This window comes from Cucurbita pepo, unplaced genomic scaffold, assembly GCF_002806865.2.
Source record: "Cucurbita pepo subsp. pepo cultivar mu-cu-16 unplaced genomic scaffold, ASM280686v2 Cp4.1_scaffold000176, whole genome shotgun sequence".
Classification (NCBI taxonomy): Eukaryota; Viridiplantae; Streptophyta; class Magnoliopsida; order Cucurbitales; family Cucurbitaceae; genus Cucurbita; species Cucurbita pepo.
The window spans coordinates 86,362-110,527 of NW_019646450.1; the positions used below are offsets into that span (position 1 = coordinate 86,362).

General features: G+C 40.4%; 1 long non-coding RNA gene and 15 other non-coding genes across 16 annotated transcripts; all 16 read left to right on the forward strand.

The window, feature by feature from the left end:
* The first annotated feature begins 4,679 nt into the window (after nt 1-4,679).
* TRNAI-AAU lies at nt 4,680-4,753 on the forward strand. The gene has a single exon. It is a non-coding gene; the product is annotated as a tRNA-Ile (tRNA).
* A 295-nt stretch (nt 4,754-5,048) lies between these two features.
* Nucleotides 5,049-5,122, forward strand: TRNAI-AAU. Its single transcript has one exon. It is a non-coding gene; the product is annotated as a tRNA-Ile (tRNA).
* Nucleotides 5,123-5,455: 333 nt separating this feature from the next.
* On the forward strand, nt 5,456-5,529 carry TRNAI-AAU. The gene has a single exon. It is a non-coding gene; the product is annotated as a tRNA-Ile (tRNA).
* A 317-nt stretch (nt 5,530-5,846) lies between these two features.
* On the forward strand, nt 5,847-5,920 carry TRNAI-AAU. The gene has a single exon. It is a non-coding gene; the product is annotated as a tRNA-Ile (tRNA).
* Nucleotides 5,921-6,273: 353 nt separating this feature from the next.
* TRNAI-AAU lies at nt 6,274-6,347 on the forward strand. The gene has a single exon. It is a non-coding gene; the product is annotated as a tRNA-Ile (tRNA).
* An 863-nt stretch (nt 6,348-7,210) lies between these two features.
* Nucleotides 7,211-7,284, forward strand: TRNAI-AAU. Its single transcript has one exon. It is a non-coding gene; the product is annotated as a tRNA-Ile (tRNA).
* A 396-nt stretch (nt 7,285-7,680) lies between these two features.
* TRNAI-AAU lies at nt 7,681-7,754 on the forward strand. Its single transcript has one exon. It is a non-coding gene; the product is annotated as a tRNA-Ile (tRNA).
* A 416-nt stretch (nt 7,755-8,170) lies between these two features.
* On the forward strand, nt 8,171-8,244 carry TRNAI-AAU. The gene has a single exon. It is a non-coding gene; the product is annotated as a tRNA-Ile (tRNA).
* A 676-nt stretch (nt 8,245-8,920) lies between these two features.
* On the forward strand, nt 8,921-8,994 carry TRNAI-AAU. Its single transcript has one exon. It is a non-coding gene; the product is annotated as a tRNA-Ile (tRNA).
* Nucleotides 8,995-9,763: 769 nt separating this feature from the next.
* Nucleotides 9,764-9,837, forward strand: TRNAI-AAU. Its single transcript has one exon. It is a non-coding gene; the product is annotated as a tRNA-Ile (tRNA).
* Nucleotides 9,838-10,288: 451 nt separating this feature from the next.
* Nucleotides 10,289-10,362, forward strand: TRNAI-AAU. The gene has a single exon. It is a non-coding gene; the product is annotated as a tRNA-Ile (tRNA).
* Nucleotides 10,363-10,942: 580 nt separating this feature from the next.
* TRNAI-AAU lies at nt 10,943-11,016 on the forward strand. Its single transcript has one exon. It is a non-coding gene; the product is annotated as a tRNA-Ile (tRNA).
* Nucleotides 11,017-11,177: 161 nt separating this feature from the next.
* Nucleotides 11,178-11,251, forward strand: TRNAI-AAU. Its single transcript has one exon. It is a non-coding gene; the product is annotated as a tRNA-Ile (tRNA).
* A 164-nt stretch (nt 11,252-11,415) lies between these two features.
* TRNAI-AAU lies at nt 11,416-11,489 on the forward strand. The gene has a single exon. It is a non-coding gene; the product is annotated as a tRNA-Ile (tRNA).
* Nucleotides 11,490-12,244: 755 nt separating this feature from the next.
* Nucleotides 12,245-12,318, forward strand: TRNAI-AAU. The gene has a single exon. It is a non-coding gene; the product is annotated as a tRNA-Ile (tRNA).
* A 4,776-nt stretch (nt 12,319-17,094) lies between these two features.
* LOC111784251 lies at nt 17,095-18,406 on the forward strand. Its single transcript, XR_002813506.1, has 3 exons — nt 17,095-17,120; nt 17,231-17,286; nt 18,296-18,406. It is a non-coding gene; the product is annotated as an uncharacterized LOC111784251 (long non-coding RNA).
* The last annotated feature ends 5,760 nt before the right edge of the window (nt 18,407-24,166 follow it).

Sequence of the window (24,166 nt, forward strand, 5' to 3'; positions counted from 1 at the left end):
AGCAAAACATGAAAGAAATTCTTTTCCATCCGAAANCATAAATAGTGTTCCAATTGTCTATGAAGAAGCGGTAAAGGAGAAGAAATGGAAGGAAGCTATGGACAGTGAAATCAAATCCATAGAGAAGAACAAGACTTGGGAGCTCATTGATCTTCCTAGAGGGCAGAAAACAATCGGAGTAAAATGGGTTTTCAAAACCAAGTTGAATGAAAATGGTGAGGTGGATAAGTACAAGGCGCGTCTCGTTACAAAAGGACACAAGCAGAAGTATGAAATTGATTATAAGGAGGTATTTGCACCAGTGGCACGTCAAGATACTATCAGGCTCATAATTTCTATTGCAGCAAAGAAATTTTGGCCTATTTATCAACTTGATGTGAAATCGGCCTTCTTACATGGAGAGCTTCAAGAAGAGGTATATGTGGAACAACCAGAAAGTTTTGTTCAAAAATTCAAAGAGGAAAAAGTATACAAGTTGAAGAAAGCTTTGTACGGTTTGAAGCAAGCTCCGAGGGCATGGTACAGTCGCATTGATTCTCATTTTGAAAAGATGGGATTCACTAAATGCCCGTATGAACATACGTTGTATGTGAAAACTGAAAAGGGAGGTAACATTATCATTATTTGCTTATATGTTGACGATTTAATATTTACTGACAATAATGAAGAAATGTTTGAATTTTTTAAGAAGAGCATGATGAAGGAATTTGAAATGACAGATCTTGGTTTGATGAAATATTTTCTTGGAGTAGAAGTTACTCAAACTCCCGCAGGTAACTTTATCTGTCAGAAGAAATATGCTCAAGAATTACTTGAAAGATTTAAATTGGATGAGCGCACATTTGAAACTCCATCAGAATTGGGTTTGAAGTTGCACAAGGATATTGAAGGGCGAGAGGTTGATAATAGGTACTTCAAACAAATTGTGGGAAGTTTGATATACCTAACTTCAACAAGACCAGACATCATGTATGCGGTTAGTATGATAAGTCGTTACATGGAGCATCCAACAAAAAAATATCTCAATGCAGCAAGAAGGATACTTCGTTATGTGAGAGGAACTTTTGATTTGGGGGTATTCTACAAGAAAGGAGATGATCCGAAGATGGTTGGCTATACAGATAGCGACTATGCAGGTAATATAGATGATCGTAAAAGTACTTCAGGAAGTACTTTTCATGATGAGTTCAGGAGCTATTTGTTGATCTTCAAAGAAGCAACCTATTGTAACACTCTCAACTACAAAAGCAGAATTTGTGGCAGCAGCAGCATGCTCGTGCCAAGCAATTTGGTTAAGAAAAATGCTTGAAATTCTTAATCAGAAGCAACCTGGTACGACGGTTATATATTGTGATAATATGTCAACTATTAAGTTGTCTAAAAATTCTGTGTTGCATGAAAGAAGTAAGCACATCGATGTTCGATTTCATTTCTTGCATGATTTGTGTAAAGAAGGCATTATTGAACTCAACTTTTGCAGAAGTGATGAACAAATCGCAGACCTATTCACAAAGCCCTTGAAATAACCATTGTTCGAGAAGTTTAGAAGAAAGATGGGGATGTGCAGAATCCAAGATGTATATCAAGAAGATGAAGTGAAGTCCTAAACTGATTTCTGCAGAATTCAGTTTAAGGGAGGGTGTTGAAGCTAATAATAGTAATTTGAAATTAGTTACTATGGAGAAGAAGGAGATGAAAGCAATTTCATCCACAAAAATCCCAACCAACTCCGGAAAGCAATGAAATCCCCTCCTATAAAATGACCTCCCTTTCAATCATTCAAATCACTCCTTCTATCAATCTCACTTCAATTTTTGTTGTCACCAACAATCTATACCTATTCACGTACGCTCATTAGCCTTTTCTGCCTCATACATGGTCAGAATGCCTCAATCCTCTCCTTTATTTATCTATGCCCATTCAACAAAAGGCTTATTAGCTCTAGGTTAGTGCGTCATGCTAATAACGCAAAAGTCATAGGTTCGTAACATGCATGGGCCAAAGCTTACTATTGTTATATATCAGTTACACTTTCACGCCTTGATTCCTTTCATTCCATTATCTATGCCTATTCACTTACGCTGATTATGCTTTTTTGCCTCGTATATGGTTAGAATTCCTCAATTTCTCTCATTTCTTTATCTATGCCCATTCAACAAAAGGCCAATTAGCTCAGTTGGTTAAAGTGTTGTGCTAATAACACGAAGGTCATAGGTTTGGAACCTTCATGGGCAAAAGCTTTTTATTGTTATATCAGGTATATTGCCTCGCCTCTCTTAATCTATGCCCATTCCCTTGCGCTAATTAGCCTTTTTTGCCTCGTACATGGTCAGAATGCCTCGATTCCTCTCCTTTCTTCATCTATGCCCATTTAACAAAAAGTCTATTAGCTCAGTTTGTTAGAGCGTTGTGCTAATAATGTGAAGGTCGCAAGTTTGAAAACTACATTGCCACACCTTGATTCCTCTCCTTTCTTCATCTATGCCTATTCACTTAGGCTGATTAGCCTTTTTTGCCTTATACATGGTCAAAATTCCTCGATTCCTCTCATTTCTTCATCTATGTCCATTCAACAATAGGCCTATTAGCTCAATTAGTTAGAGTGTGGCCTATTAGCTCAGTTGGTTAAAATGTCTTGCTAATAATGTGAAGTTCGTAGGTTTGAAACTTGCATGGGCCAAAGCTTTCTATAGTTATATCATTTCCACGTCTCGATTCCTCACATTTCTCTATTTATGCCCATTCCACTTACAGATTAGCCATTTTTTCCGTACATGGTCAGAATGCCTTGATTTTTCTTCTTTCTTCATCTATGTCCATCCAACAAAAGGCCTATTAGCTCAGTTGGTTAGAGCGTTGTGCTAATAATGCAAAGGTTGTAGGTTTGAAATTTGCATGGGCCAAACAGGTTTTACTATTGTTATATCAATTACACTATCACGCCTTCAAAATCTGCATGGGCCAAACAAAGGATTTACTATTGTTATATCAATTACACTGTCACACCTTCATTTATCAACGCCTATTCACTTGGCTGATTAGCCCTTTTTGCCTCGTACATGGTTAGAATGCCTCGATTTCTCTCATTTCTTCATCTATGACTATCCAATAAAAGGCCTATTAGCTCAGTTGGTTAGAGTGTCGTGCTAATAATGTGAAGGTTGTAGGTTCGAAACCTGCATGGGCCAAACTAAGGATTTACTATTGTTATATCAATTACAATGCCACGCCTTGATTCCTCTCCTTTCTTCATCTATGCCTATTCACTTACGCTCATTAGCCTTTTTTGCCTCGGTTTCTCTTCTTTCTTCATCTATGCCTATTCACTTACGCTCATTAGCCTTTTTTGCCTCGGTTTCTCTTCTTTCTTCATCTATGCCTATTCACTTACGCTCATTAGCCTTTTTTGCCTCGGTTTCTCTTCTTTCTTCATCTATGCCTATTCACTTACGCTCATTAGCCTTTTTTGCCTCGGTTTCTCTTCTTTCTTCATCTATGCCTATTCACTTACGCTGATTAGCCTTTTTGCCTCAGTTTCTCTTCTTTCTTCGTCTATGCCCATTCCTCTCCTTACGCTGATAATTACATAATTACACTACCATGCCATTCCTCTCCTTACGCTAATAATTACATAATTACACTGGCATGCCATTCCTCTCCTTACGCTCATAATTACATAATTACACCCATTCCTCTCCACTGCCATGCCATTCCTCTCCTTACTCTGATAATTACACAATTACACTGCCATGCCATTCCTCTCCTTACGCTGATAATTACATAATTACACTGCCATGTCATTCCTCTCCTTATGCTGATAATTACATAATTACACTGCCATGCCATTCCTCTCCTTCGCTAATAATTACATAATTACACTGCCATGCCATTCCTCTCCTTACGCTGATAATTACATAATTACACTGTCACCTCTCCTTACGCTGATAATTACATAATTACACTGTCATGCCATTCCTCTCCTTACGCTGATAATTACATAATTACACTGCCATGCCTCTCCTTACGCTGATAATTACATAATTACACTGCCATGCCATTCCTCTCCTTACGCTGATAATTACATAATTACACTGCCATGCCATTCCTCTCCTTATGCTGATAATTACATAATTACACTGCCATGCCATTCCTCTCCTTCGCTAATAATTACATAATTACACTGCCATGCCATTCCTCTCCTTACGCTGATAATTACATAATTACACTGTCACCTCTCCTTACGCTGATAATTACATAATTACACTGTCATGCCATTCCTCTCCTTACGCTGATAATTACATAATTACACTGCCATGCCATTCCTCTCCTTACGCTGATAATTACATAATTACACTGCCATGCCATTCCTCTCCTTACGCTAATAATTATATTGTCAGAAAGCCTCGGTTTCTCTTCTTTCTTCATCTATGCCTATCCAACAAAAGACCTATTAGCTCAGTTGGTTAGAGCATCGTGCTAATAACGCGAAGGTCGCAGGTTTGAAACCTACATGGGCCAAACAAAAGGGTATTGGTTATATCAATTACACAGCCATGCCTTGATTCATCTCTTTTCTTCATCTATGCCTATGCACTTACGCTGATTAGCCTTTTTTGCCTCGTATATTGTCAGAATGCCTCAGTTTCTCTTCTTTCTTCATCTATGCCTATCCAACAAAAGGCCTATTAGCTTAGTTGGTTAGAGCGTCGTTCTAATAACACGAAGGTCGCAGGTTCGAAACCTGCATGGGCCAAACAGAAGGGTATTGGTTATATTAATTACACTTCTATGCCTTGATTCATCTTCGTTCTTCNAGAGGTATTGGTTATATATCAATTACACTGCCATGCCTATGAACTTACTCTAATTAGCCTTTTTTGCCTCGTATATTGTCAGAATGCCTCGGTTTCTCTTCTTTCTTCATCTATGCCTATCTAACAAAAGGCCTATTAGCTTAGTTGGTTAGAGCCTTGTGCTAATAACGCAAAGGTTGCAGGTTCGAAACCCTCGGTTTCTCTTCTTTTTTCATCTATCCCTATCCAACAAAAGGCCTATTAGCTTAGTTGGTTAGAGCGTCGTTCTAATAACACGAAGGTCGCAGGTTCGAAACCTGCATGGGCCAAACAGAAGGGTATTGGTTATATTAATTACACTTCTATGCCTTGATTCATCTTCGTTCTTCATCTATGCCTATTCACTTACGCTGATTAGTTTTTTTTGGCTTGATTTCCCCAATGAAAGGCCTATTAGCTTAATTAGTTAAAGCGTTGTGCTAATAACATGAAGGTCACAGGTTCAAAACTTGATTCATCTCTTTTCTTCATGCCTATGCACTTACGCTGATTAGCCTTTTTTTCCTCGTATATTGTCAGAATGCCTTGGTTTCTCTTCTTTCTTCATCTATGCCTATCCAACCCGTTTCTCTTCTTTCTTCATCTATGCCTATCCAACAAAAGGCCTATTAGCTTAGTTGGTTAGAGCGTTGTGCTAATAACGCAAAGGTCGCAGGTTCGAAACCTGCATGGGCCACACAAAAGGGTATTGGTTATATCAATTACACTCGTTATATATTAATTACACTTCTATGCCTTGATTCATCTTCGTTCTTCATCTATGCCTATTCACTTACGCTGATTAGTTTTTTTTGGCTTGATTTCCCCAATGAAAGGCCTATTAGCTTAATTAGTTAAAGCGTTGTGCTAATAACATGAAGGTCACAGGTTCAAAACTTGATTCATCTCTTTTCTTCATGCCTATGCACTTACGCTGATTAGCCTTTTTTTCCTCGTATATTGTCAGAATGCCTTGGTTTCTCTTCTTTCTTCATCTATGCCTATCCAACAAAAGGCCTATTAGCTTAGTTGGTTAGAGCGTTGTGCTAATAACGCAAAGGTCGCAGGTTCGAAACCTGCATGGGCCACACAAAAGGGTATTGGTTATATCAATTACACTCGTTATATATTAATTACACTTCTATGCCTTGATTCATCTTCGTTCTTCATCTATGCCTATTCACTTACGCTGATTAGTTTTTTTTGCCTTGATTTCCCCAATGAAAGGCCTATTAGCTTAATTAGTTAGAGCGTTGTGCTAATAACATGAAGGTCACAGGTTCAAAACCTGATTAATCTCTTTTCTTCATGCCTATGCACTTACGCTGATTAGCCTTTTTTTCCTCGTATATTGTCAGAATGCCTTGGTTTCTCTTCTTTCTTCATCTATGCCTATCCAACACGTTTCTCTTCTTTCTTCATCTATGCCTATCCAACAAAAGGCCTATTAGCTTAGTTGGTTAGAGCGTTGTGCTAATAACGCGAAGGTCGCAGGTTCGAAACCTGCATGGGCCAAACAGAAGGGTATTGGTTATATTAATTACACTTCTATGCCTTGATTCATCTTCGTTCTTCATCTATGCCTATTCACTTACGCTGATTAGTTTTTTTTGGCTTGATTTCCCCAATGAAAGGCCTATTAGCTTAATTAGTTAAAGCGTTGTGCTAATAACATGAAGGTCACAGGTTCAAAACTTGATTCATCTCTTTTCTTCATGCCTATGCACTTACGCTGATTAGCCTTTTTTTCCTCGTATATTGTCAGAATGCCTTGGTTTCTCTTCTTTCTTCATCTATGCCTATCCAACAAAAGGCCTATTAGCTTAGTTGGTTAGAGCCTTGTGCTAATAACGCAAAGGTTGCAGGTTCGAAACCCTCGGTTTCTCTTCTTTTTTCATCTATCCCTATCCAACAAAAGGCCTATTAGCTTAGTTGGTTAGAGCGTCGTTCTAATAACACGAAGGTCGCCTATCCCTATCCAACAAAAGGTCTATTAGCTCAATTGGTTAGAGCGTCGTTCTAATAACGCGAATGTCGCAGGTTCGAAACATGCATGGGCCAAACAAAAGGGTATTGGTTATATCAATTACACTCGTTATATATTAATTACACTTCTATGCCTTGATTCATCTTCGTTCTTCATCTATGCCTATTCACTTACGCTGATTAGTTTTTTTTGCCTTGATTTCCCCAATGAAAGGCCTATTAGCTTAATTAGTTAGAGCGTTGTGCTAATAACATGAAGGTCGTAGCTTCAAAACCTGATTCATCTCTTTTCTTCATGCCTATGCACTTTCGCTGATTAGCCTTTTTTGCCTCGTATATTGTCAGAATGCGTCGGTTTCTTTTATTTCTTCATCTATGCTTATCCGACAAAAGGCCTATTAGCTCAGTTGGTTAGAGCGTTGTGCTAATAACGCGAAGGTCGCAGGTTCAAAACCTGCATGGGCCAAACAAAAGGGAATTTGTTATATCAATTACACTACCATGCCTTGATTCATCTCCTTTCTTCATCTATGCCTATGCACTTACGCTGATTAGCCTTTTTTGCCTCGTATATTGTCAGAATGCCTCGGTTTCTCTTCTTTCTTCATCTATGCCTATCCAGCAAAAGGCTTATTAGCTCAATTGGTTAGAACGTTGTGTTAATAATGCGAAGGTCGCAGGTTTGAAACCTGCATGGGCCAAACAAAAGGGTATTGGTTATATTAATTACACTTCTATGCCTTAATTCATCTACGTTCTTCATCTATGCCTACTCACTTACGCTGATTAGCCTTTTTTGCCTCGAATATTGTCAGAATGCCTCGGTTTCTCTTCTTTCTTCATCTATGCCTATCCAACAAAAGGCCTATTAGCTCAGTTGGTTAGAGCGTTGTGCTAATAACGCGAAGGTCGCAGGTTCAAAACCTGCATGGGCCAAACAAAAGGGAATTTGTTATATCAATTACACTACCATGCCTTGATTCATCTCCTTTCTTCATCTATGCCTATGCACTTACGCTGATTAGCCTTTTTTGCCTCGTATATTGTCAGAATGCCTCGGTTTCTCTCCTTTCTTCATCTATGCCTATCCAACAAAAGGCCTATTAGCTTAGTTTTTTTGAGCGTTGTGCTAATAACGCAAAGGTCGCACGTTTGAAACCTGCATGGGCCAAAAAAAAGGGTATTGGTTATATCAATTACACTCGTTATATATTAATTACACTTCTATGCCTTGATTCATTTTCGTTCTTCATCTATGCCTATTCACTTAAGCTGATTAGCCTTTTTTGCCTCGTATATTGTCAGAATGCCTCGGTTTCTCTTCTTTCTTCATCTATGCCTATCTAACAAAAGGCCTATTAGCTCAGTTGGTTAGAGCGTCGTGCTAATAACGCGAAGGTCGCAGGTTCGAAACCTGCATGGGCCAAACGAAAGGGGTATTGGTTATATATCAATTACACTGCCATGCCTTAATTCATCTATGCCTATGCACTTACGCTGATTAGCCTTTTTTGCCTCGTATATTATCAGAATGCCTCGGTTTCTCTTCTTTCTTCATCTATGCCTATCCGACAAAAGGCCTATTAGCTCAATTGGTTAGAATGTTGTGCTAATAACGTGAAGGTCGTAGGTTCGAAACTTGCATTGGCCAAACAAAAGGGTATTTGTTATATTAATTACACTTCTATGCCTTGTTTCATCTTCGTTCTTCATCTATGCCTATTCACTTACGCTGATTAATTTTTTATTTGCCTTGATTTCTCCAATGAAAGGCCTATTAGCTTAATTAGTTAAAGCGTTGTGCTAATAACATGAAGGTCACAGGTTCAAAACCTGATTCATCTCTTTTCTTCATGCCTATGCACTTACGCTGATTATCCTTTTTTTCCTCGTATATTGTCAGAATGCCTCGGTTTCTCTTCTTTCTTCATCTATGCCTATCGAACAAAAGACCTATTAGCTCAGTTGGTTAGAGCTTGCCTTGATTCATCTCCTTTCTTCATCTATGCCTATGCACTTACGCTGATTAGCCTTTTTTGCCTCGTATATTGTAAGAATGCCTCAGTTTCTCTTCTTTCTTCATCTATGCCTATCCAGCAAAAGGCCTATTAGCTCAGTTGGTTAGAGCGTCGTGCTAATAACGCGAAGGTCGCAGGTTCGAAACCTGCATGGGCCAAACAAAAGGGTATTGGTTATATTAATTACACTTCTATTCATCTCTTTTCTTCATGCCTATGCACTTACGCTGATTAGCCTTTTTTGCATCGTATATTGTCAGAAAGCCTCGGTTTCTCTTCTTTCTTCATCTATGCCTATCCAACAAAAGACCTATTAGGTCAGTTGGTTAGAGCGTCGTGCTAATAACGCGAAGGTCGCAGGTTTGAAACCTGCATGGGCCAAACAAAAGTGTATTGTTTATATCAATTACACTGCCATGCCTTGATTCATCTCCTTACACTGCCATGCCTTGATTCATCTCCTTTCTTCATCTATGCCTATGCATTTACGCTGATTAGCCTTTTCTCGTATATTGTCAGAATGCCTCGGTTTCTCTTCTTTCTTCATCTATGCCTATCCAACCGGTTTCTCTTCTTTCTTCATCTATGCCTATCCAACAAAAGGCCTATTAGCTTAGTTGGTTAGAGCGTTGTGCTAATAATGCAAAGGTCGCCGGTTTGAAACCTGCATGGGCCACACAAAAGGGTATTGGTTATATCAATTACACTCGTTATATATTAATTACACTTCTATGCCTTGATTCATCTTCGTTCTTCATCTATGCCTATTCACTTACGCTGATTAGTTTTTTCCCCAATGAAAGGCCTATTAGCTTAATTAGTTAGAGCGTTGTGCTAATAACATGAAGGTCTGAGCCTTTTTTCCCTCGTATATTGTCAGAATACCTCGGTTTCTCTTCTTTCTTCATCTATGCCTATCCAACAAACGGCCTATTAGCTCAGTTGGTTAGAGCGTCGTGCTAATAACGCGAAGGTCGCAGGTTCGAAACCTGCATGGGCCAAACAAAAAGGTATTGGTTATATATCAATTACACTGCCATGCCTTGATTCATCTATGCCTATGAACTTACGCTGATTAGCCTTTTTTGCCTCGTATATTATCAGAATACCTCTCCTCTTTCTTCATCTATGCCTATCCAACAAAAGGCCTTCGAAACCCTCGGTTTCTCTTCTTTCTTCATCTATGCATATCCAACAAAAGGCCTATTAGCTCAGTTGGTTAGAGCGTCGTTCTAATAACGCGAAGGTTGCGGGTTCGAAACGTGCATGGGCCAAACAAAAGGGTATTGGTTATATCAATTACACTCTCATGCCTTGATTCATCTATGCCTATGAACTTATTAGCTTTTTTTGCCTCGTATATTGTCAGAATGCCTCGGTTTCTCTTCTTTCTTCATTTATGCCTATCCAACCGATTTCTCTTCTTTCTTCATCTATGCCTATCCAACAAAAGGCCTATTAGCTTAGTTGGTTAGAGCGTTGTGCTAATAACGCAAAGGTCGTAGGTTCGAAACTTGCATGGGCCACACAAAAGGGTATTGGTTATATCAATTACACTCGTTATATATTAATTACACTTCTATGCCTTGATTCATCTTCGTTCTTCATCTATGCCTATTCACTTACGCTGATTAGTTTTTTTTGCCTTGATTTCCACAATGAAAGGCCTATTAGCTTAATTAGTTAGAGCGTTGTGCTAATAACATGAAGGTCGCAGCTTCAAAACCTGATTCATCTCTTTTCTTCATGCCTATGCACTTACGCTGATTAGCCTTTTTTGCCTCGTATATTGTCAGAATGCCTCGGTTTCTCTTCTTTCTTCATCTATGCCTATCCAACAAACGGCCTATTAGCTCAGTTGGTTAGAGCGTCGTGCTAATAATGCGAAGGTCGCAAGTTTGAAACTTGCATGTGCCAAACAAAAAGTTTTGGTTATATATCAATTACGCTGATTAGCCTTTTTTGCCTCGTATATTGTCAGAATGCCTCGGTTTCTCTTCTTTCTTCATCTATGCCTATCCAACAAAAGGCCTATTAGCTCAGTTGGTTAGAGCGTTCGAAACCCTTGATTTCTCTTCTTTCTTCATCTATGCCTATCAAGCAAAAGGCCTATTAGCTTAGTTGGTTAGAGCGTTGTGCTAATAACGCAAAGGTCGCAGGTTCAAAACCTGTATGCGCCAATCTAAAGGGTTTTGGTTATATTAATTACCCTTCTATACCTTGATTCATCTTCGTTCTTCATATATGCCTATTCACTTAGTCTAATTAGACTTTTTTGCCTCGTATATTGTCAGAATGCCTCGGTTTCTCTTCTTTCTTCATCTATGCCTATCCAACAAAAGGCCTATTAGCTCAGTTGGTTAGAGCGTTGTGCTAATAACGCGAAGGTCGCAGGTTCAAAACCTGCATGGGCCAAACAAAAGGGAATTTGTTATATCAATTACACTACCATGCCTTGATTCATCTCCTTTCTTCATCTATGCCTATGCACTTACGCTGATTAGCCTTTTTTGCCTCGTATATTGTCAGAATGCCTCGGTTTCTCTCCTTTCTTCATNATCTATGTCTATCCAACAAAAGGCCTATTAGCTTAGTTGGTTAGAGCGTTGTGCTAATAACGCAAAGGTCGCAGGTTTGAAACTTGCATGGGCCAAACAAAAGGGTATAGGTTATATTAATTACACTTCTATGCCTCGATTCATCTTCGTTTTTCATCTATGCCTATTCACTTACGCTGATTAGTTTTTTTTGCCTTGAGTTTCCCAATTAAAGGCCTATTAGCTTAATTAGTTAGAGCGTTGTGCTAATAACATGAAGTTCGTAGGTTCAAAACCTGATTCGTCTCTTTTCTTCATGCCTATGCACTTACGATGATTAGCCTTTTTTGCCTCGTATATTGTCAGAATGCCTCAGTTTCTCTTCTTTCTTCATCTATCTATCCAACAAAAGGCCTATTAGCTCAATTGGTTAGAACGTCGCCTATTCACTTACGCTGATTAGTTTTTTTTGCCTTGATTTCCCCAATGAAAGGCCTATTAGCTTAATTAGTTAGAGCGTTGTGCTAATAACATGAAGGTCGTAGCTTCAAAACCTGATTCATCTCTTTTCTTCATGCNCTATGCCTATATAACAAAAGGCCTATTAGCTCAGTTGGTTAGATGTCGTGCTAATAACGCGAAGGTCGCAGGTTTGAAACCTGCATGGGCCAAACAAAATGGTATTGGTTATATCAATTACACTGCCATGCCTTGATTCATCTCCTTTATTCATCTATGCCTATGCACTTACGCTGGTTATATATCAATTAGTTAGAGCGTTTATGCTAATAACGTGAAGTGAAGGTTGTAGGTTCGAAACAAAGAATGTCTTGATTTCTCTCCTTTCTTCATCTATGCCCATCCAACAAAAGGCCTATTAGCTCAGTTGGTTAGAGCGTCGTGCTAATAACGCGAAGGTCGTAGGTTCGAAACCTGCATGGGCCAAACAAAAGGGTATTGGTTATAACAATTACATTGCCATGCCTTGATTCACCTCTGTTCTTCATCTATGCCTATTCACTTACGCTGGTTATATATCAATTAGTTAGAGACTATCTCAGCACACCCCTAGGCTAGATACCATGTAGTCCCAGATAGCCAGAGAGATACCGATCATATTAGTTTGGCGGGGCAAGCTCCAAGGGACTAAGATTAGAACCAGGATGTCCTAAGACCGAATTGTTCGAGAGCTCTGCGGTCACAGAGGGCAGGATGTCCTAAGACCGAATTGTTCGAGAGCTCTGCGGTCACAGAGGGCAGGATGTCCTAAGACCGAATTGTTCGAGAGCTCTGCGGTCACAGAGGGCAGGATGTCCTAAGACCGAATTGTTCGAGAGCTCTGCGGTCACAGAGGGCGTGATGTCCTAAGACCGAATTGTTCGAGAGCTCTGCGGTCACAGAGGGCAGGATGTCCTAAGACCGAATTGTTCGAGAGCTCTGCGGTCACAGAGGGCGTGATGTCCTAAGACCGAATTGTTCGAGAGCTCTGCGGTCACAGAGGGCAGGATGTCCTAAGACCGAATTGTTCGAGAGCTCTGCGGTCACAGAGGGCGTGATGTCCTAAGACCGAATTGTTCGAGAGCTCTGCGGTCACAGAGGGCAGGATGTCCTAAGACCGAATTGTTCGAGAGCTCTGCGGTCACAGAGGGGGTCGTTTCGGAGCGTCAGTCCCTTTTTGGTCTTATGGAGTCTTTTGCAAATTCCTTTTATATCTGTATTGTATTTCCTTTTTGTAAATTTAAATCCTATTTTGAAATATTTAAAAAATTGAACCGGTGAAACCCAAGGGGCAAGCTCCAAGGGACTAAGATTAGAACCAGATACTAAGATTAGAACCAGATGTCCTAAGACCGAATTAGGAAACCGTGGGAACCTGTAATTTTTATACTCATTCCTTTCTACCTTTTTTGTCAGGTGTCGGTCAAGGTGGAGGAGCGTTCGAGAGCTGTGCGGTCACAGAGGGGTCGTTCCGGAGCGTCAGTTCCTTTTTGGTCTTATGGAGTCTTTTGCAAATTCCTTTTACATTTGTATTGTATTTCCTTTTTGTAAATTTAAATCCTATTTTGAAATATTTAAAAAATTACACTCCCTTTCCTTCTATTTTAATTTTATTGGATTTTCATCTTTTTATTTTACTCTTCTTTTTATTTTCTTTTAATTTTATTTGTTTTCGATTTTCGTCTTTTGGGTCATGATTTAGTTTTTTGAAGCCTCGAAAATTGAGTCGTGACAGCTCTAATCACCACATAAAACGCGATCCAGCAGGATCTAGAACGCACCGGTGTAGTAGTGGCTGTGGGGGAGGTTGCCGCTCAACTGGCCCAGTTAACCATACAATTGACCTTGAGGCAACGTCTTATTGATAGACAACATGGTGATCCAGATTTGGTTGGAAAAAGACGTTTGATAGAGGTCAATTAGATAGAGGAGTTTGCATTGACAGCCAATGGGGGGCTCTTGTACCATGGGCGGTTATGTGTGCCAAATGAAGAAGAACTGAAGGTAGAAATCCTAACCGAGGCTCACCACTCACCATTCGCCCTACATCCTGGCAGTACCAAGATGTATTAGGATTTGAAACGACATTATTGGTGGCGGAATATGAAACGTGATGTGGTCAAGTTCGTGAGCAAGTGTCTTGTTTGTCAACAAGTCAAAGCCCCAAGGCAGAAGCCGGCGGGGCTATTACAACCACTTAGCGTACCTGAATGGAAGTGGGAGAACATCGCCATGGACTTTATCGTGGGATTACCGAGGATGGCCAAAGGCTACACAGTTATATGGGTTGTGGTTGATAGGCTCACAAAGTCAGCCCACTTCCTGCCATGGAAGTCCACTTATTCCGTGGATAAATAGGCTCAATTGTACTTGAAGGAAGTTACAAGATTGCACGGGGTACCGATATCCATTGTGTCAGATAGGGATCCCCGTTTCACATCAAAGTTTTGGAAAAGCCTTAAGAAAGCTTTGGGTACACGGCTAGAGTTTAGTACAGCATTCCACCCACAGACCGATGGGCAAACTGAACGCTTAAACCAAATTCTGGAGGACATGTTATGGATCTGTATGTTGGACTTTGTCGGTAGCTGGGACACACACTTGCATCTCATAGAGTTCACTTATAACAACAGTTATCAAGCGACATTGGGTATGGCACCTTTTGAGGCCTTATACGGGAAGAAGTGTCGATCCCTAGTGTGTTGGGATGAAGTGGGAGAACGCAAGTTGTTGGGCCCCGACTTAGTGCAAGCAACTAATGAGGCTATCCAGAAAATAAGGATTAGAATGCGTACGGCCCAAAGCAGGCAAAAGAGTTATACCGATGTGAGACGAAGGGATTTGGAGTTCTCCCATGAAAGGCGTTCTTAGGTTCGGGTGCAAAGGAAAGTTAAGCCCACGCTTCATTGGACCATTAAAGATCTTGGAGCGAGTGGGACAAGTAGCTTACCGGTTGGCCCTACCATCTACACTCTCAGGAGTCCACAATGTGTTCCATGTATCGATATTGCAACTATACATATCTGACTCATCGCATGTGATAGATTTCAAACCTCTACGGTTAGATAAGGGTTTGAACTATGAAGACGAAAGTTTCTTTTTGGGGAATATTGTAAGGTCCATGTTTTGGGCCCACGGCCCAATGACAAAATAAGAGTTAAAAAAAATAAGCCCTAGGGTTTAGCATGGGAGCCAAACCCTTAGCCAGCAGCCGCTCGCCACTCTACCTTCTTTCTGCCGCCGCTCTTCCTTCCCTCTTTTTCACTTTTTTTCCTTAAGGCGCTGCCACCCAACGCTTATGGTCCCGCAGCCGATTGTTTCCCACACCGCTCCGCACCCCTTCCCACATCAGAAACCCTCCGCCCAGCACCCACATCACCGCCGCCGCGAGGGAACACCATCGTTGTTGCCAGAACCGACCTCAAGAGGATTAAATGTAGCAAAGGTTCAACGCCTACGTAAAAAGAAGGCTCAGTTCGAGGGAAGTCGGACCGTCGTTGATTAGGAAAGGCCAAGAAAGCAGCTTCTTAGGTAAGGGACACGCCTGTTGAAAATTAACGTTTTGTTTTTTTTTTTGAAAAATGGGTCGAATAGAATCTTCCTATGGCTAGGTTCTGTGTAATTTGATTGCCGAGTGTAATCTGATCGCTGTGTGTGTAATCTGATCGCTTTGGGTAATTTGATCGCTGTGTGTAATCGTGTGTAACCTGATTGTCGTGTAATCTGATTGTCGTGTAACCTGTCGTGTAATCTGATTGTGGTGTAATATGGTTAGGTTGTGTCGTCTAGGTAGGTATCTATTGCCGGTATATTGTGCTTGTAGGTAGCCACGGTTAAGGGATTTGTGGTAATAGTTACACGCTGTGTTTCGGGTAACTAGCTACCAATAGTCACCTTTGGGGGTGATTCTAGAAAACGACTATCCAGGTAAGGGTTATATGATGTGTGTTTTCGGGTAACCAGCCGTTGATAGTCAATTGGAGGAAATAAGGAGGTGAGGTCCTTGTGGTAATGGTTACATGCTGTGTGTTTTGGGTAACCAACTAGGAATAACCACTTTAAGGAGTAAAAGTGACGTTGATGTTGTGGTGGCAATAATCATCTGCTGCGTGTTTTGGTTGATCGCCTTATGACGATCCTTATGTTGGCCCCAATATGGGAGTCCATTACTGAGTATTTTTATACTCATTCTATTTTTAAAATGATTTTCATGCAAGTTGTGGCATGGAGGTGACGAGTAGGATGCCAAAGTCAATCACGGGGCGATTCAAGGATTTTTATGTTTTTTTTGTAGTCTCATTTTGTGGGAGATACGTTTCCGCACTTTTGTTATTAATTTAAACTATGTTGTGGACGCCTAGTTTGTGGGAACTAGGTGGTCACACTAGATTTCCTTTTGATTTTAAATTTCCTAATTTGTTTTGAATATCTTTTGGCGGCATTGTTTTTTTTTTATATATAATTTTTAAAGGGTGCCCCGCACTTGATTTCTAATAAATGATCGTTTTACATGGTTTTCATTCTTTTCCAAATAAATCACATTATTTTTCGTAACGGCTCTGACCGCTACTTATATGATAAGTAGGGTTGTTACATGAACACCCTCATCTGTGTGCATTCGCACCTATGCGCATTCGCGCTCATCATACGGTGCGCGTTCACACTCATCATCTCTAGGGGAAGTAGCCCTATGCTTATGAACATACAGTATGCATGAGGTCCCTGTAAGTCCAATTATACATCTCTTTTGACACAACCCTTTAGTCTCATCTCTTGGTTGCACTATGTCACACTTGCTCGTGGATATTTACATTAATATCATTTTCATACTCTTAGGGTTGTGTCCTATGTCGATCTAACGACATGATGCAATATGGCAAACAACATCATAAGTGTAACGGTAAGGGTTTCAAAAAGGAAAAAAAAAAAAAAAGCGGCAAGCGCGGGTCGACCCTCGGCATTCCACAGTTCATCTCGGCTGGCGTGCAACCCACACCTCGCAGGCCGCACTCGGACACCACCATTGGGCCTCATTCCTTTTTGGCCCAAACCAGAGGAGCGCCCAGAAACCCTGCGCCGTTAGGGTTCTTTGCAGCCCGTCGATTTCGGCTCCACCGGCGGCTCAGCTAGGTCGGCTTGGCTGTGCGGCTTGGCAGCGCGGCTCGGCGGCTCGACATCCAAACAGTATACCGATTTTTAGGTTTTTGACCCTTCTGGAGCCATTTCCACCCTTCTTTCAGCCATCTGAGGTCAGTATAACTTCATTGTGATAAAATAGCTTATGATAGGGACGTACCTTGGTAGCTAGGCATAAGAGCTAGTTGTGAAAGGGCTCTAAGTGTATCATGTTATCTTATAGGAGGTAGTTAGGCGCCGGAGTTAGCATTGTGGGTGACTTCGGCCAAGGCCAAGGAGGTAAGTAACCTTACTGTTGGCGTTAGTTATGTATGTATGTTGGTGCGTGCCCTATGGCCCTTGCATGCACCATATGTTGTTGTATGCTAGGTTAGATGTTTCTTGCAGTGAAATGCTATGCATGCTATGTTTATGTATATGATTCTTGTAGTGAATTGCTATGTATGCCATGTTTATGAATATGATGTTGTGACACGGTTTGTTACCCCGTATATATGATGAGCTTGGTTGACATGTCATGATTGTAATGAGAACCCCGCATGCCATGAATGAGATGACTAGTATGTTATGATATGCTTGCTCAATGTGGACTCGGTTATGCTATGTAATGCGGCGAGGGGATGGAACGTTGTATGTATAATGCCATGGAGGTAAACCTTAAGAACCTCATGCACGCTATGGTTATGTACCTGGGGCACTCCCCCGTTATGCTACTGATGGTATGGATGCGTATATTCGATATTGTGTTCGCCACGATATCATGTAGGCCCTCCTTTGTCCGGTATTGTATGTCTTACATACCCGATCAAGCCAGGCCCAGGGAGTTCGCTTGCGAGCTCGCTTGGTGGGCCCACAGTCACACACGTGGGCCATGTGTGGGAAATTACCATGCATCCACCCCCGCCCGGACAAAGCAAGGGCCTAAGGCCATGGGAAGGAATGGAAGACAGACCCCTCTCTCAGCTTCGTTCTTCTAACACTGTGCGGCATGTGTGGTTATTATGTGCGACATGTATGGTTATTATGTGCGACATGTATGGTTATTATGTACGACATGTATGGTTATTATGTGCTACAGGTATGGCTGTTATGTGCGACAAATATGGGTATTATGTGTGACATGTATGTGTGTTGTGTGCGTCATGTATGTGTATCGTGTGTGACATGTAGGTGTATTGTGTGCGACTGCTTGTATCTGAATAAATGAATATATGCTTAACCCCAACAGTGGGGCGACTTACTGGGTATTTTATATAATACTCAAGCCACGTGCTACCCATATTTTCAGGCAAGGGCAAGGCTCCCATGTACGGCTGACGGTGGATGATGCGAAGGGCCATAGAAATCTTGAGGAGAGTCTAGAGTGTCGTAGGCGCCTTGTTGGATTCTTTTGGGTTCATAGTTTTGCGATTGTTTCCTCTAGTTCTCTGTTGATTACTTCTAGGCTAGGTTGTCGTTATTGTTTTCCTAGGTATGAACTGCTTATATTGATGAATGCATTATCGTTATTAAGACTGTCTCACGTGAACTCTTGTCCTATTGATTAGACGAGTACAAGGTAACGTCGCTAATTAGGGTATAGAAAATTAGGGGCGTTACAATAAGGCATGTTCAACATGGAAAACATCATCATGTTAATAACATCGTCATACATACATCATACTCATCATAGAAGTCATTAAGTGCATCAAATATAACATGTATGTCATGTATCGAAACATAAATAACGTACATTTAACATACATCACAACACAACGTCATACTCATGCATCATCATAATTCAAACAATCTTCAGTCTATCCTATAGTAAGGCCACTTGGTTGGCCATAGCCGAAGTATTCCCTAATTAGCAAAACGTAAGCTCCCGTTCCATGAGAGCTGCTTCCTACATTGTCGGGGTTTGTTTCCTATCACACCGTTCGTCGTCTTTCGTTAATATTTCATAATTAATTTATCAATAACTCAATAAATGTGAAATACGACTCTAAAACAGCCTTAGATACTTAATCGGGACCGAAAATAGATCCGAGAGGGTCGAAACAGTGGAAACCGGACCAAAAACAGGTGAGCCGAGCCGAACAGATGCTAGGAGCCACCGGAGCGTCACTAGAGGGAGCCCGAGCCAAGCTGAGGGGCCGCCTGTGCCGCTATGTGACACGTGGCAGCAAAAGAACGAGCCACGTCGTGCGGCAGCGTCGGGTCGAGCCGCGGGTCACAGTCCGGTTCGGGTCGCAGTTTGGGTCGTGGCTACATATGGCTACTGGTCAAGACTAATGTTGGGCCTCGGCTTACTGGGCTAGCCGCAAGTGTTTTGGGTTGCAGGACGGTTCGATTGGACCGTGGGTCTGGTCTCAAGTTAGTTCAGCTAAACCGTAGCTTCTGGGCTGGTTTGAGGTTTGGGCAGCTATAGTTGGGCTGGGCCAAAGGAAAAGACCGAGGGAAAGAATTAGGCTAGCTCTCTCGGGTTGACCCGACTCCATGGATGTAATGGATCGAAAAAAAAATGGAGTCGTCGGCAGAACTGAAAACTCCAGCGAACGCCGGAGTTTGCGTTCGCACACAACCCACAAAGGGCGGCCGAAGGCTGGGATGCCACAGAAACTCAATCCCGACCTTCAGCCACCCTAAAACACGTGCAAAGAAGGAAAAAAATAAAGAAAACGAAGAGGACAGAGAAAATCTTATGAAACTCCGGCGAGGTCAAACCCTACGAGACCATGGCACATGCATAGGGTATGTAACAACCCAAAATTTTCTACTTAATTTAAGGTCGCTACTGTATACATACCATAAACATTGAATGCGGAAGACTTCATTTAAATTCCATAAAACATGACCTTTAACTTAAAACACAGCCATGAACTTACGTGTTTCGAAAACATCTTTAAAATGACACAACAAAAGACTAAATAAAATGAATAAGAGTTTAAGTTTAAAAAAACATCCTATTCTAGCCTAAGACTAAGAAAATAAATACCACTACCCTATGCATGCGCCATGGTCTTGAGTTGCAATGTTGTCGTCAACCGTATAGGAGTGCCTTGCCTTAACCTGAAAAAGTAAAGTAGCACGAGGCTTGAGTATTTCTAGAATACTCAGTAAGTGACCCCCTATCGGGGTTATGCAACAATCACATGCAATGAAATGATGGGACCTATTTTTCGTTTCGTTTCGTTTCGTTTTCCCTACGGTGTAATCCTAACAGGTAATCGTGGGTGTGTACCATATACTCTGCACGCAGCCCATACATGCGAGTATGGGCTCACCAGCTAGTTCGCACACCGCTGGGCCACTGTCCCTAGCCGGTGGGCATGCTCTGGGGGCCCACCGGGACCCGTTAAAACTAGAACCGTCACGGCAGCGCTATGCAAAGCATAACGATCGTTGTCCTGCATTTGGATGTACGCGTCCGTACCCTCGTGATGGGATAGGGGTATCCCCCCAAATGCATGAGCACACAATATGCATGAGGTCCCACTAGTCCTACAGTTATATTTAATGAACATAACCCCCTGTCACGTTTTCATGCTTACATGTCATTCTCATTCTCATTTCTTTACATATCATACATATTCCTAACGGGATTATGTTTCATGCAATTTACCGTATTTCATGTCATACAATTCATGCAGTTACATTCAAATATTCATACAAACAAGCCATAATCGTTCAAGGACCACACATCGTTACATGCATTACACATCACATCAGACTAAAAGCATACATTCACGTTCACATAACTACGTACTTAAGCACAATAATCTAGCATACAATGTATCATATCATAAACAAGTCATAACGTAAACACTTCATAGTCATATCGTTCTCTAACTTACCATAGCCTTAACGTTCTTATACCTATCACAGACATATCATTACGTAACGTACCTTAGTCATATCATCACCAGAACGTATCCTAACGCCATCGTTCTATCAATCTATCACAAACCTATCCCTTTCTACCTATAACCTAACCGTATTCTTTCATCAATCTCTCCTATCCATAGCACTCCGGTATGTAACCTAACCTTAACGTTTCATGAACGTATCTTACTCTTATCGTTACATTTTGTTTTGTGCATCCTTCTCATATCTTATCTCAAACATCTCCTAGAGCACATCGTACCATAATTATTATCATACGATCCACATATTATAACATAACATAACATATAGGAAGCATATCGATCCACAGGCAATTCACACATATCAATATATATGACACATGCAGAACCACAGGACACGTGTCAACATCAAATATAACCATGCCGATAGTAAGGTCACTTACCTGGTTAGCTTAGGCTGATGTTCCGTCGTTATCCTTAATGAAAGTCCATTGAAATCCAAGTCAACCTATGTGAACCCATGACATCAGTTTCAAATTTAACTTTCTACAAAATTGTTTCTCTAATTTATGTTGACCCATGTGTTATACTTCATGCGAACGTTATAGTCTTGAACGTTCGAGTCTTTGCTTGAGTTAGGTCTTGAAATATTTATATATGTTTGTTATAGTATTATTTTCATACAAACCATTTAATAATCATTAAAATTTCTCAGATATTCTATTTTCTCTAATGGTGTTTAATACCCTTTTAACATTTTTCAGATAATTTTCAATTATATTCATAGTCTTCGGTCACTGTCTCTTACTGTGTTTTCCTTCTTTTAATTGTCTCTATTAAATAAAATAAAAAGAAAACTACTAACCTCTTCAAATGCAATATCTCTTTCTAGCAAAATATTTCTTTCTACCAAAATATCTCTTACGGGCAAAACTAAAATATTTCTTTCTACCAAAATATCTCTTACGGGCAAAACTTAATCTGAACCCTTTTTTGTGCTTGTTTTTGGAGGAGAGAAGAAATTCTGATAAGTTAAATCTGTTTAATCATTTCTTTTTATTTTTGTTTGTTACTTTTTCAATTAGGTTGGCAATTATTTCTGGCCAATTTAATCGATTCTATTTGGTTTCTGCTATTGATCATGACGTATCTTCCTAAAGTAAATTGCTAAATAAAACTAAATAATTGGATAAAAGAAAAAAAGATCTGACATATAACTTACAGAAATCTCAAATCTCTCTCCATGTAAATCTTGATCATCCTTGTCAACCCATCTCCTATAAATTTGATGTGAGGCATGTCTGTTTTCTTAAATCTGAGATTTTTCATTTCTGTTTCATTTTCCAGGAATTGTGAGGTGTGTTGAGGACTTGTGAGGTGTGTTGAGGAGAGATTATTGGGGAAGTGACTTACGGGAAAGAAATGAGAGAATAATGGTTTTTTTTTATTTACTTATTTATTAATAATATTATTATTATTATTTTTTTACATAATAATAATTTTTATTTATTTATTTATTTATTTTTGGGCTGTTACATCATATCCCTCTAAAAGAAACTTTCGTCCTCGGAAGTGTTTTAATCTTGGAACAACTCGGATTCTTATTCTAAGAGTTCTTTGTTAAGTCCTGAAGTACCACTAAGGAAAAATTCTTAACAAGTATGTTCTCACTTGTATGGATCATAAACACTTCTTTACATGCCTAAATCCTTTCTAAATTCTTTCATAAATTCTTAATAACCACCTAGTTGCTATGAATAAAAATCATGAAAATGGTGGAAAAGTTTTATAGATGCTATACAAAGAGAGGTGTGAAGTAAACAGCACATCTTAGGCTTTCCAAGATCCTTCTACATCCTTGAAGATTGTCCTATTTTATTGTAACTAGATGTTCCAAATGATATAAAAGAATGTTGCACATATAAGTTTGAAGGGTTCTACAAGGCAACATCTCATCAAGTTCTGACAACTTTGTTGGGAGCCAAACTGACACCATTTTTTATTTATTTATAATAATCTCCCATAAACCTTTGTAGCAAAGAGATATCTCGTGATCCTTGTTTTCTAACCAACGTCCTTGGCAAGAAACGTACCGTGAGTTTCAGAAACTAAGGATGAAGATCACTGGACAAAAGCCATTGTATTGATCCTCCTCAAAGAACTAACTTGCAATAATCTTATGACAAAGTCTTTCGTAAAGGAAATATATTAATTAGGGCCAACATTCATCTCCTCATTTTGTTTAGTTGAAGTGCATGACAACTCATGCATTTTCTATTTGCTGTATTTCCAATTCCATAATATATAAGTTTATTAATGTTTGATTTCGCATTAGAATATCAGTGAGAATACTACTATCCTTATATTTGTTTCCTAATGACATTGGTTGTTGTCAATTGTCGAGGAGAATCCTGCTATCCTTGTATCTTTTCCTCTTGATTCATATCCTAAAGTTGTCCTAATCTCCTTAAGATCTTCCATACTCATCGTTAATATCGTATGAGTCTCATATAAATTTTCTAAATTTTCATAGTACTTTGAGTCTTTCAAGGTCTCAAAAACAGCTTAGAATTCTCATAAGAGTATTTTGGTCATTTACTGTAACAGACCCGGAAAAGAAAGAAAAAAAATATATATATAATAAATAAATAAATAAAAGAGGAAAACGAGAAAACGAGAAAAAAAAACAAAAAAACAAAAACTCAGTCGCCAGAAAACTCGCGAGTTTTCCGGCGACCGCTGAGTTTCGCGGAACCCACGCGAAACGACGGGCACACCACGTCCAGCCCTCAGCCCACGACACCCAGCACCATAAGGATACTTGCAAAGAGAGAAAAGACAGAAACTACGAGAGAGAAAGAGATTTCGGAAAAAAAAATCGGCGAATGTCCAGTTTCTCCGACGAACCCTCAAACCACCCTCAAACCGACACCAAACGACCTGTTACCACCACGAGAAGGGTCCCTAACGAAAGCACGATAACTCAAGGTGCGTTCTGTGCTTCTTCGTAAACGCCGTCGTCGGTAATCGAGGTCGGAAAATTGGGTTTTTCCTAATCGTTCATAGATATGTGGTTTTAGGAACCTTTAGTCCGCAAGACTTCCAGAAAAGAAAGAAGGACGACAAATAAAGAGGAAGAGGAAGAGAGAGGACCGAAATCGGCAACGAAAACGCCGCGGGAAGGAGAGAGAGAAAGCTCGCCGGAAAATCGGCCGAAGTCGGGTAAGGAAGACGAGACCCACGGATCCGGGTCAACCCGAACCCAGAACCCGAGAGGGTCAGCCCATTCTTCCCTCGGCCTCTGCCTTCGGCCC